Consider the following 13726-nt stretch of genomic DNA (forward strand, 5'->3'; position numbering starts at 1 on the left):
TGATTACTCCAAAAATGCTATTTGAACTCCCAAACTATGCAGCAGAAGCCTTCTGTAAATTGTCCAACGGGTAAATAGGACTTGTCTACTTCCCAAAAAGTGGAAAAATCCGTTATCATAATGATGCTGAAACCTGGCAAAGATCATACACAACCAGCTTTGTACGACCAAATTCTCAACCGGTTCGGTTGTCTACAACGCAATGATCTTTCAGATCAGCAACAGTTATTAGAGCCCTAATCTTGCGTCCGTAATATTGCTTTTTAATTTAAGGTTTAATACATGTGTCGTTAGTCTCCCTAAGCAGAAGATTCCATAAATAAAATGTAAATGTCAAAAAAAAAAAATAAATAAAACGCTTCCAATATACATAGTTGTAGTATTTTTAAAAAGTTTAAAAATACCTCCAACAGAAACTGAATGGTGAAAAAGTAATGTAATTTTGCCTTTTGGTTATTTGTTATTTTAAAGAAATCACATAACTTTCAACATACCAATCAAATTCACCCATATGCTTTCACTAATGTTTGAGTTGGGTTGCAGCCAGGGCTGCTGGACGTTCTAGCGCATGTCAGTGATTAGAGTTAGGGACTTGCAGTTATGGAGGCACTAGCAAAGCAGGCCGGACTCTTCCTTGTGCACATAAGGATGCACTCCAGTCTGCTCGAAGTTTTGTAGCAGGTGGTTGTGGGACGCCGGGCAAGGTAGGTCTTTAAGTCGACAGGCGGCAAATTCAGATTCAAAACAGGTTCAGGGAGCAGTTGCAGTATTGTAGTAGGTACCGCTGCTGGCACTGAGCCTGACAGTTCTCCAGCATGTACTTCTGGCCTTCCAGAGTCTAAAAGTGCTCACCGTTCTGCTCATAGTCCAATACAACACGCCGAAACAGCAATGACAGTCTTAACGTGCTTTGGTCGAAGTAGTAATATACCGCTCAATTTTTCGATATATGTATACTCTTGCGAAAAATATTTTAGTTTTAGTCAGAAGTTTTCAAAGTTTTTATGAAGACAGTTCTGACCTTATAATATAAAGATTCTTATTCTTAATCAGGATTATCAGCCGAATCGATCTAGATGACCGTCTGTCTGTTTCCACGCAAACTAGTCTCTCCGTTTAAAAGCTTTTTGGATGAAACTTTTTCAAAAGTCTTCTTTCTATTACAAGGTTATTACTTTACAGTTTTTCAGTTTATTTGGTTATTTTTCGAGATATAGTACTAATTCAAAAACATGGCTTAAACTTTTTTAAAATTGTGAGAAGACTGTTAAACGAATCCACTGCTTTCGTATGACAAACTTTGGTCGCTTAGATACTTGTATGTATATCTGCCTTTAACTGGTCTGAACTTTATTCAGCACTTATATGGCTGAGGCCATTAATATCTTTTATAATGCATTGAACTTCGTCTTCCAAAAGTGTTTTCCGTTTTTCTACCCGCCTAACTCCAATAAACCGCCATGTCACGTCTAAGAAATGTTAAGTCCAGATTTTATAATAAATGTAAAGCATATCGTTCGCAAGCCGCTTTTTCTAGATACTTTAGTGCTCTGTCAAATTTAAGCGTGCTTAACGTCCAGTGTTATCATGGCTATTTAAATCGTTGTTGGATCCATTTTTACAAGATCCAAAACAGTTATTTTAATTTTGTTAATACTAAGCGTAAATCAACCTTTTACCCAGCATAATGATAGAGTTATCGTTTGAAAATTCCACGGCAAACACTGATCACGTAATAGCCGATTTTTTTGCAAAGTTTTTCCAAACGACATATTCAGATTTGGCCTGTACACAACAATCATATTCATATGCCATGTCCAAGTCCATCTTAATATTTGGTCCGAATTTAGTAGAAAACTCCATTCTCTGTGATTTGCAAAGGGTTAAGTCAGTCTACTCACCTGACCGGGTCCTGACCGTGTACCAGGCTGTGTGCTTAGATACTGCGCAGAGACCCTGTGCAAACTTCAACATAAAATTATTACCCTATTCCTATTCCCCTTCATAAAAAGGAAAGTAAATCAAATACAAGCAATTATAGAGGTATTTCCAAGTTGTCTCTTTCCCTAAGCTTTGAAAACAATATTACCCTCCACTTGCAACATCTTTGTAGGTCGATGATATCCGGGTGCCAGGTCACGCAGGTCTACGACGACTAACCTATTGGAACTAACGTCTTTCGTTATAAATGGCTTCAGAAATAACCATCAGACAGACGTTGTTTACACTGATTTTAGTTAAGCGTTTGATTCTGTAAATCACTCTCTTTTAGTACGGAAGTTCGACTTATTAGGGGTTTCAAATGATTTTCTGAAATGGACTTTAAGTTATCTTAGTGGTAGGACACAACGAGTCCCCTTAAAAGGCTCTGTCTCTAAAATGATTTACGTAACTTCAGGCGTCCCACAAGGCAGTCACCTCGGCCCACTTCTGCACCCAGAAAAAAGTAGAACGAATAATTTTAGCACGAACGTTCTTGAAAATCGCCCGAATAATTCTTAAAATTTTTAGAACGAACGTGTACAGAATAAGTACGAGCCATACTTGATAATAATATTTTAAAATGTTTTTTTTTAATACATAGAGAAACCGATATTTTTCGCTTTATCCCTGCTTTTAGTGTTTGTAAATAATATCAGAATTATTAAAAACAGTAAACTCTATTAAAAACTATTAATTTAACAAAAAAAACAAGAACTATTAATTTAAAAGAAGAATGTTTCGTTCTTAAAATGATTGGCCTAGGGGGAAAGTGTCTTGGAACTTCAAACATTGGGTAAGCTATTAAGAACCCGAGCTCAAATCCCAGACTAAGTTATCAATTTTTTTTTTTTTGGTTTTTATGTTGTTTTTTCAAACGTTCTGCTTTTGTTTAAATTTTTATCTAGTTGACCTCAAAAGTATAGCAAATAAAAGCTATTTGATTGCAAACAAATTGCTTCGAATTCTTATACGGGCATAGTACACAGTAAATTGTGATGCCAGTGTGGCGCAACCGGCAAATGCGTCTACGAATCTAAAGGCCTCGGTTCGAATTCCGGTTGGGTCGACTTGCAGTAAAATAAATAGGGTTTGCTTTTCTGTTTCCTTTACATATGAATTTATCATTCTAATTTCATATAGAGTCAAAGAGAAAAGAAAAAAAAAGAAAGAGACATAAAAAGACATTTTTTAAAAAAATTTAAGTTAAGAAACTTTCATACTTGCATTTAGAATTTTTCGTACTCAAATTAATATCTTTCGCTCTTTCTTCAAGCACTTTTGAGTACTTGGACTGATGACGTTCATTCTCACATGTAGAACTTCGGGATTGAATAATTCGTTCTTGAATAAAGCCTTTCGTTCTTTTTTTTTTTTTTTTTTTTTTATTAACTTTGCTTTATTTATTTATTGAATCTTCTCTTAGCTTTGAGACTAACAATAAGTTTTCGAATCTTAAAAGTTAAACATTAACTAACAGTGGACTGTAATTTTGATTGCGCGTCCCTCAAGTTGGTCGCTGGGTAGGTAAGTCATTGCGACGAAGACGGGATTGGTTGCACAACCTTGTTAGACCTCTTGCAAGGTGCTTCGGGTGCAAAGATAGCTTGGTGAGGTACTTATCCTTTTGTTCTTCGATAACTGCTTTGACTGGTGGGATGTTCAAGTCACGATGTATGTTTTCGTTGCGAACGTACCACGGTGCCCCGGTCTCTGGATTATGTCGATGTTGCTATTGCTAGCATTCCCCCATAACTGGGAGCCGTACGTCCATATAGGCTTTAGTACTGAGTTGTACAGCAGGACTTTGTAGTCTAAGCTAAGGGAAGATCGAGCGTTGATGAGCCAGTGTAGGCTACTGGCTTTCAACTTTAAGTGTGTTCTTTTGGCTTCAATATGCCGGCGCCATGTGAGTCTTCTGTCGAGATGTACTCCTAGATACGTTACTTCGTTTGATTGCGGAAGCAGGGTGTTATTTAATGTGAGGGGTGGGCAGTTTTGCCTATTCAGGGTGAAGGTAACGTGCTTGCTTTTTTGTTCATTTACTTTAATTCTCCAATCAGATAGCCATTTTTCAACGTCGGCCAAGTGAAGAGCTAGTTGCGCAGTTGCTTGTATTGGACATTTTGAACGACTGAGTATAGCTGTATCATCAGCGAAAGTAGATGTTGTCAGTCGACTGCTTGTCGGGATGTCTGCTTTGTAGAGGACATATAATGTTGGCCCGAGCACGCTACCTTGGGGGACTCCAGCCAAAATAGAAAAATCGTCAGATATGGCAGTGTTACATCTCACAGCAAATTTTCTGTCGTGTAGATAAGACTCTAAAAGTTTGTGAGTGTTGCTGGGAAGCATTGTCTTGATCTTGTACATTAGGCCTTCTAGCCAAACTCTATCAAGCGCTTGAGAGTAGAGGTGGAGAACTATCGATGGCACTATCGCCACTATCGATGGTTTAGCACTATCGAGCCACCATCGATGGCAGCAGACACCTTCGATAGTGGCCCATCCACTATCGATGGTGCCATCGATAGTGCGCTTCTTACAAGTGCCGAGTTATAAATTGCATATAATTGAGTATATTACTTTTTTCCAGGTGAATCAAACTGATTTCCCTGCCATTGGGAGCCTTTTCGCCAAATATCTTTGCATTCCGGCTACGTCCGTGGAGTCTGAAAGAACATTCAGCAAGGCGGGCCAAATAATATCGGAGAGGCGAACCCGACTCAAAGAAAAAAATGTTAACATTCTTTTGTTTTTAAATCGCAACTCTTGGCTGAAATAAAGCATATTTTATTGTATTCGTTTCATTCTTTTTTTTTTAAATCGTAACTTAGTTAAAATAAAGCATAATATTTTTATATTTGCTTAATCAAATTTTTTTTGTTGGGCTACACTATCGAGCCACTATCGATGGCACTATCGACACTATCGATGGTTTAAAATAAAATATCGTCGACCATCGATGGCGCTCACTATCGATAGTTCTCCACCTCTACTTGAGAGACGTCTAGAAATATGGCGGTGCAGTACTCACGTTTTTCGAACGCGTTTCGAATTTCTGATGTTATTCGGTTGACCTGCTCAATCGTTCCGTGTTTTTCTCGAAATCCGAATTGGTGTGATGGAATTCCATTCTGGATTCGTAGATATGTGTTTATCCGAGTCAATATGCATTTTTCAAAGAGTTTAGATAAGCATGATAGTAGGCTTATAGGTCTGTACGATGTGGGGATTGTGGGGTCTTTTCCTGGCTTCGAAATCATTATAATAATTGACTTTTTCCATCTTTTTGGAAAGTGGCCATGTTTAGCGATGGCATTGAAGAGATGTGTAATGGTGCGAACGGCACAATATGGAAGCTCCGTGATCATTTTAGGGGTAATGAGGTCGCAGCCTGGAGATTTTTTCGGGTTCATATGATTTTTGATGATGCTAACGATTTCCAATGGGCGAAACTCGATTGGCTCATGGTGAAGCTGGGTGTCATATGCAAAAGTCGGCAGAGTGAATGCATTGGTGGCAGGATTTGGTTGAAAGACATTTTTAAGGTGGTCGGCGAATGTGCTGGCTCTATCTTTATCGCTGCGCGCCCAGCCGCCTGAGGGGTTTCTAATAGGCATCACGGTTTCTTTCGGTGAGCTAAGAGATGGGTGGGCTCTCCATAGTGAGTGTTTTGAGCAAGTTGATGACAGTTGCTCTATATAACGGCGCTGGGCATATGATTCTTCTTGTTTTAGAGCTTTAGTTAGTTGCCGTGAGGCGTATTTCAAGTTCTGCCTAGCAGATGGCGATCTATAGAATTGCCACTCCCGACGTAAGCGCCGCTTTTCTAGGACAATCTGTTCGATTTGTAGATTTGTCTTCTTTTGCTTGCATTGGATATTTGAGGTTTGGGGTGTGGAAACTTGAGCCGCAGTGACGAGTACGGACTCCAGTGTAGTTACAAAGCAGTCTATGTCAGCTTCGTCGTTGAGGCGAGGACATAGCTCAATATGTGAGCTAATATATTTTCTAAACTTGAGCCAGTTGATTTTTTGTGAGGTCAGGTTAAACTGGTGTTCTAATGTTCCTGGTTGTTGGAGAAGATGAAATAAGACCGGCGAGTGATCAGATGAAAGATCCGAAAGGCATTCGGCGCTTATAAGATTTTTGGGAATATTTTTGGTTATCGCGAAGTCAATAAGATCGGGTAGTTTCTTTGGGTCTGTCGGCCAGTATGTTGGTCTACCAGAAGAGACATAGTCAAGCTTGTTGTTGGATTTTATGATTGCATTGTAAAGCTGCTTCCCTTTTGGAGTCACGAGGCGAGATCTCCAGTGTGTGTGTTTGGCATTGTAGTCTCCTGCTGCTATAAAATGGTCACCTAATGTGTTGAAGAACTGCAAAAACTCATATTCGGTTATATTGAAACGAGGGGGGCAGTATACGGCGGTTAGAGTTAGTTGGTTGCCGGTAATCAGTTGTATGCTTATAGATGTGGCCTGTAGATAGTTTTTAGCAGTTTTGTTATAATAGTGGTGCTTAATACGACTTCTGATTAGAATGCCAGTCCCACCATGTGCTTTACCGTCCGGATGATTTGTTCCATAGAATGAGTAGCCTCTTATTTGAAAATTGTATCTGTTTGTAAGCTGTGTTTCTGAAAGTAGCATTACATCGATGTGATTGTCGAGTAGAAATTGAGTTAACTCAAGTTTGTGCTGTGAGACGCCGTTAGCGTTCCACGTAGAAATTCGTAGGGACGTCATTATTTTGATTGTTGTGAGACCAGCATTTGAATCAGAAGATTTTGGTTTCGCATTAAATCTTGCATAGTTGTGCGCATAAACGACATAAACTCCATTAGGCTTTGTTGCAGGCTAACTATCATTGCTTCAAAGTTGCTTTGTGTCTGCTCCGTTGGTTGACGTTGTTGAGTCATACACACACTGGGCGTAGTGTGCAGTATGACTTTGTATGGCCATATTCTTGGCAGTTCGTACATTGTACCGGCCCATTGCGCTTATGTGGTTGCTCTACTGTGATTCTACGGTGGAGAAGGAACTGAAGTTTGTATATGGGGTGCACTTCGTTTCTATTAAGGGGCTTAGTTTCCGATTCGAGCTCTATCTTGAAGAGTGGTTGCGGTTTCCTATCCCTGTTCAAGATATTGAAGACTGTCTTAGTGTTAAAAGCTTTGTCTTGTAGTGCATTTTTTACTTCTTCAGGTGTTACATCGGATTCAATTCCTTTAAGTACAACTTGCAGACCCTTGCTGCTTTTAAGTTGGTACGTGTAGAAGTTCTTTTTCTTGTCATTAAGATATTTAGACAACACTCGGTAATTGTCTTCGTTCTTCGTTTGATCTTTTGTTTCGTGTATGCTGCCCTTCACAAGGGGAATTATATGGAAGTTATCTTTTCCAATAAGCTCAATTATTTTGTTAACAAGTGCATTGCAGCTTTTCTCCCGGATGTATATTGGGGGGGGCTTCGGTTTCTTCTTCTCAGCTTCGGTAGCTTCGTCAACCTCTTCGTCAGTAGCGTCTTCCAAAATTTTAAATCTGTTTGTATTAATGGGCGTTTCAGTCTCAGCTGAATTATAATTGGCACGGGTTATTTTTCGCTTAGAATTTAGGGGGCTCAGCTTTCTTTTGATTTGGATGTAGCGATCCATACCAGTCTGCACAGCCGGCCTTTTATTTTCATTGCTTATTGTGTATTCTTCGGGCAGCGCAGCGAACGCCGTTTTTGTGTTGGATACGGGTTTGTTTATCGATGGCGAAGTTGCTGATGATGATATTAACGGTTGGTCGATACCGTTGCTGCTGTTGTTGTTGTTGTTGTTGTTGTTACCGTTGCAGTGGTTAAAGACACTGCTGTGCTACTTATTGTTGATAAGCGTAGGTCAGTGCATACATGCATTGGAGTACACTCGGCACTTTTTGGCTTTAGAGACATCGATGGTAGCGCGGGAGAACAAGACCGCGCTCTCTCGCTCGTTACGTTCAAGAGGTCAGTCGAACTGGGGGTGATTGACCGCGTATTGTCTGGGTTTGCATAATTTTCGGTTGCAGTAAACGAGAAATATGCATTATTTCTGATCGATGAGAGCCGTCACTCGTCTCGCGCTGACGTTGCATGCGGATATCGTTTTGACTCATTGTCTTCACTTTAATTATAGTCTGCGTATATTAATTATTTAATTAATTAATATGTGTGTTTGCGATTACATCGCAAGAAGCGTCTTTTCGCGTTGTAGTAAGTTGGTTAGAAACCAATCTACCTATTGGTGCCCGAGGGTCTTTGCGGAATTTGATTATTTTCGATTTGCACTTTTCCAATTATCACTTTTTGAAAGCTTGCACAAACTAAGCACGGTCCGACAACACGTCCGATCGCGGCGACAGTCTGTGTTTTTTTTTTTTTTTTTTTTTTCGTTCTTGAATTAAAAAAATTCGAATTTACCCTAGTTTTGACATCGTTCGATCTTGAATTGACATCGAAATTCTTGATTTTTTCTATGAGTGTGTTTACCTTATTTTTTAACGATCTACCTTTTGTTTTGACAAAGTCGCTTGTCCTCATGTACGCAGATGTCGTTAAGTTATGTCTGCAACATAGCGGTATTTCCCTCAGTTCAGATTTACAAACGGACCTTAATGCTTTTCAAACCTGGCGCTCTGTAAATCTATTCGACTTAAATAACACCAAATGCAAAGTAAGAACATTTTATTAGGTCAACCCGCAATATGCAACGAATACGTTAGGTGGCTGTGAGTTGAATAAAATTAGACGTATTGATGACCTTGGCGACCGTTTGGACCCAAAACTTATGTTTTCTGATCATATTACTTCAATGGTAAATAAAGCCTGGGGAGTGCCTTTATTGGGATGCAACCTTATCTTACCATCTGACCCTAGCAGACTTCTTCTAATTAATTTACCAATTTTAGCTAATCGTAGAACGATGCTTGGTATAGTTTTTATTCGTAAGTTTATTCACGGAGTTACTGGGTCGCCTACATTTCTCTGTGCCTATTAGAACTACCAGGAATATAGATTCCTCTTATTTTAAACCATTGTCGATCAAACCTTCATGAACCTTCTAGCGTACTATTTAATGACTACAACAAACATTATTTCTACTAACGACTCTTTACCGATTTTGAAAGCATTAATCTTATTTTACTTATCACGAGTAGTATAGTTCTATATATGTAGTATGTTTCGTACGTATTTTGAATTAGACCGCCCGCCCATTCCTTTATTGTTCTCATTCTTTCACCTCACGCGATCTCGTTTTGAACACTCCTGGGGCTCGCGCGTAACAAGCCACGTGTTTGTACTGACCATAGTGCACCAACGCCCAACAAATCGGACAACGATATCGTATAGCTGCCATAGGAACACCCGAAAAATTAATCGGAAAAATAGACATAGCTTTATTGTTTTTGACATAAGCAAATGCAATTTTTTAACTTTGGAAATTAATCGGAAAATCGACATAGTCTTATTGTTTTTAAACATAGACAAATTAGAATATTTAACTTTGGAAATAGCTGCAAAGGGTATATAAACTTCGGATTGCCCAAGTTAAAGGATATAAAACTATAAAAATAATAAAATATCCGTTTTACCCTGCAATGATCTACTACCCACCAAGAAGCCTTTTGATCCTGGATTATCCGGAGGATGATGTGCTTCTTGCAGTAAAAGTTTCAGAAGCAGCCGTTTGTTATTGGTTGTCCCTGTACCTCTTCGCTGATTCAGCTCGTTGAATGCCAGACAACGTAGGTATATGAGTCGAAAAATCTTACAGCAATTACAAGGTGCTGTCACAGTCACCGAGAACTTCGTCACATCTCTAGGACATCTCAGTATCAATTTGCGTAAAATCTCTCTCGAATACTTTGAATTTATCAAAACTTAAACAGTCGTTGGAGGGTAAAACACGATCAAAAAGGGTCTCTGTAGTTGAATATATCTTTCTGTTTTCAGGCAGTCGAGAACAGTTTAGTCGGTTCTTGTTGGAAATGATGACCACTGGAAAGGAGATATAATGAATGGCTATAGTTGGCTTAAGCCGCTTTTTTTAATAATAAATAGCTAACGTTTAAAGGCGATGAACCACCGCAGGAATTGAGCAGGACCGTCCAAGCACCTTTACTGCTTGATATTAAACTGTTTGACGTGAAAGCGCTTCGACTCTCCCTCCGTGCGCCAACTGGCAAGACTTGCTTGTTTTTTCCGTTTGGACGCGAAAACATTTTATGGTTAGTTCTATGCAGTAAAGGTGGTAAAACAATCGATAGCACTTTCGATACTACCGATGGTCGAACAACTTAGCAAACATTGATAGATAGGGCAAACCATCTTTATTATCGCTCTATAAAAAAAATGTTATGGTATATTTGCAGAATATTTGGAAAATATGGCGGTATATTTCTAAGAGCTTGGCGGAATTTTAACTTTCAGGTCACACTGCATTTCCAAATAGTTGTACAAGAATCAAGTTAGGCTAAGAAGACACAAGAAACGTAGTGCGATAGTGGGCTTGTCTTTCAAAGCGTTATATGACAATAATCAAAACTATCGATACTGCACACAGCACACTGGTTGGGTTTGTATGGAGCCGCGGCCATGAATATTTCCCGTTGAGATATCGTTATGAAATTTTCTTCAAAAATCGGCTACATCGGAGGACTCTATCTTATCCCATAGTACCTTTGTATGGCTTATATGGCGATGGTGCGCAAAGATACTTACAGTGCTAAAATTTTTAGCATCCAAGATATGTATATTGATATTATCTTCAGTATAAATTTTTGAAAGTGTTACTCCTCTCCCCCTCTCCACAAGCTTTTCGAAATGTAAAGAAATAAGGTTCTCTAGTTCTTTCAATGTATTTAAATCATAAAAAACAAAATCAAGGTTTTAATTTCAGTACAAAAAACAACAAAAAAACAAAATTTAACAAATATCTTCAAATAAATCATATGTAGAGAAAAAACAATCTTGGTTTGTTTTCATTTCTTTATTTCTTTGTTGTTCGACTTTTAAGAGCTCTTCAATTGACAGCGACTGAGCTCTAAAGTGCTCGATTACTATCGCACCATGAATTAAAAATTTATGCACTGTTGGTGGAAGATAGGACCATGGATATATTTTTATCAACTTCTTAGCAGTATCCAACGCATAGCTTTAAAATTTTGTAGCATTAATGGAGTATACTGATGCTAAGGCTTGCAATATCGTTGTGCATCAAGATATTACTTCTTCATCAATGCCTGTAATATCAGATGCCACACTCGTATTACCAAAAAATGTCCTGGCTGTATTTCCATCGTTGGAAGTTCCTCTGCCTCCGTCTCTTGGCTTATCCACAATTATTCCCATTTTATTGCGAAACTCCGCGAGGACTCGCTCTTTTCTTTGCTGTACATTAAACTTTTTTTCTGCTGATCTTTTTTGCCACATTTTTTACTTTACTTTTTACTTTTACTTTATATTAAATTTTTTTTAGAGACATTTTTCCAAAACGTTCATTTCGGTGGGTTTCGCACCGCAAATAAAGCATTTCATAGACGACGTGTTGCTTAACGCGATGCACACTTTACCATCCACCATAGTAAGGTGCAGGTCATGATTTATTAATAATTTTTTATCGGGAATTTGAAATTCGGTTGGCATTAAGATGTGTATTTTTTTGTTGAAGTAGACTTCTTCTTCAACGGATAGTATGGCTGTTTCCTTTTTAAATTGAAGTCTGATTGGCCTACAATAGCGTGTAGATTTTGGAGTTACTTTCAGTTATTAGCTGAAGTGGGACGTACGATGTTAAAAATAGACTTCTATCATCGTCATTACAGTTAAAAAACTTTTGCTTGTATTCACTGTGCCCAGTACTGCCATCAAATCCCTATTTTCCAATTAATTTTAATGTGTCCTCTGTGTCATCAAGGCAATTTTCAATTACATTTTTTTGGAGCTGCAAAATACTTAAAGCTATGTTGTCTAGTAGACTCTGCAGCTCGACTTCTGCATATTTTTCAGCTATTGTTATGTCTTTCGGATATCTTGAATTCTTAAATTTTAGACTAAAAAGCTTTTTATCTGCAACATAAAATTAAAAACTGAGTTCATGTGTTTTAAAGAGCGGCAGAGAGAAAAACCACTGACTGAAAAGAACAAGCGGATGTGCTGCTCGCTTTCAGATTGTAGTGTCAACAATGCAGTTCGCGGGATGGAAAAAAAAATCTATTTAAATCTTGTTTTATGATAACATAAGTTCGATTCCCATCGATTTTTGATTTGTTAATATTTTGATCGAAAAACCTAATTTATTTTTTTACAAAATTTCTCAAACTAAAGCGTTTAAAAAAGTAAATAGTGTTTTCAATAGCGTTTCAAAATAAATAGAGGTTTAGCGGGCGCCATCTGCGGAACTGCATTGACAAACCTACAAGCAAAGAGCGAGCAGCACCCCAAACACCTATAACAGCGGCCCTATGTATGTATTGCTGTGACTGAGAGACGGCAGAGCACGACACGAGGAGTATGAAACCGCTGTCGGCACACACATTGACAAGTTTTCCCGTGTCCTATAGACCAATCTGGCTGCTGGACACCATAGAAAATGTCAAGGAGCAGTAGATCGGGCTGGAAACAGTTTTCTATTTACATTTTGAATTGCGATTCAAATTTAAGAAAACTTAGTATTAAACTTAATATTTTGCAGCTTAACGTTGTAAAATGGAAAGAAACGATTGCGATTTAAAGAGTTATGTCGGAAGTTGTCGGAGTTGCACTTGGGTACGACTGGATTGAACGCGAAATTAACACAGAGATTACTGACCAACTTCGGAATAAGCACGAGGGTGAGTCAGAGACGAATGATAATAGTGAAGATGGTGAATCAATGGTGTCCGCAGACTGGCATATAGGAATGGGATTCGAACGGCAGGGAAGATAGTGGCTTACTTTGAAAGATGTAAACCAATTGTTATGAGAGTTAGAAGATTGCGCAGCTACAGTTGATTGGAACCAATTACGGGTTTTTGTGTATGCAAAACAATTGCTGAGTGGAGCAGCGAAGATGTTGGTGCGCAACCAGAGGAACGTTAAGGACTGGAAAAGCTTGAAGTTGGCCTTGCTAGAGGACTTCGGTGTAAAACTGTCCTCAGCAGAAGTCCATCGCAGGTAGGAAAAACGACAGCTGCATAAGGGTAAATCCTTGCACGAATTCTTGTACGCGCTGATGGAGATTTCAAACCCATTCATTTGGAAGAAAAAAGCATAATCGAATATTTCGTAGAGGGAGTCCCGGACGCCAGGTCCAACAAGGCCATGTTGTTAAAGCTACGAATTAACAAATGTCTCGTGGTTCATCCAAGGAAACAAGTATGGCTCGCAGGGCGTCAATGTTGTGAGCGACATGAACGAAGAAACGGTTAGAAAGTGTGTTCATAAAACTAGGTGTTGGAGTTGGTAGTTTGATGGGTCGACAGAGAGTCTTAACAGGAATTGGTGCAAGTTAGGTTGTAACGTTTGTCAGTTTTATTAAAAAGGTCAAGATTGACATGTCGGTCGAGTTTCATGTTATTCCTGTTGAGGACATGAAGTTTGGGGGTTGAATTGATCGGGGTTCGGAGGACCGTATGGCAGATTCTGGGGTTGAATTGATCGGAGAAGGTGAAGGACCGTATAAAACAAGTACAGGTTTGGAGTTCATGAAGCCATTCGGTGTAAATCCCAAGTCAGGA

General features: G+C 38.9%; 1 pseudogene; it reads right to left on the reverse strand.

The window, feature by feature from the left end:
- Positions 1-474: 474 nt before the first annotated feature.
- LOC121467392 lies at positions 475-2105 on the reverse strand (annotated as a pseudogene).
- Positions 2106-13726: the final 11621 nt, after the last annotated feature.

The sequence above is a fragment of the Drosophila elegans genome, unplaced genomic scaffold, assembly GCF_018152505.1.
Source record: "Drosophila elegans isolate 14027-0461.03 unplaced genomic scaffold, ASM1815250v1 contig_397, whole genome shotgun sequence".
Lineage (NCBI taxonomy): Eukaryota > Metazoa > Arthropoda > Insecta > Diptera > Drosophilidae > Drosophila > Drosophila elegans.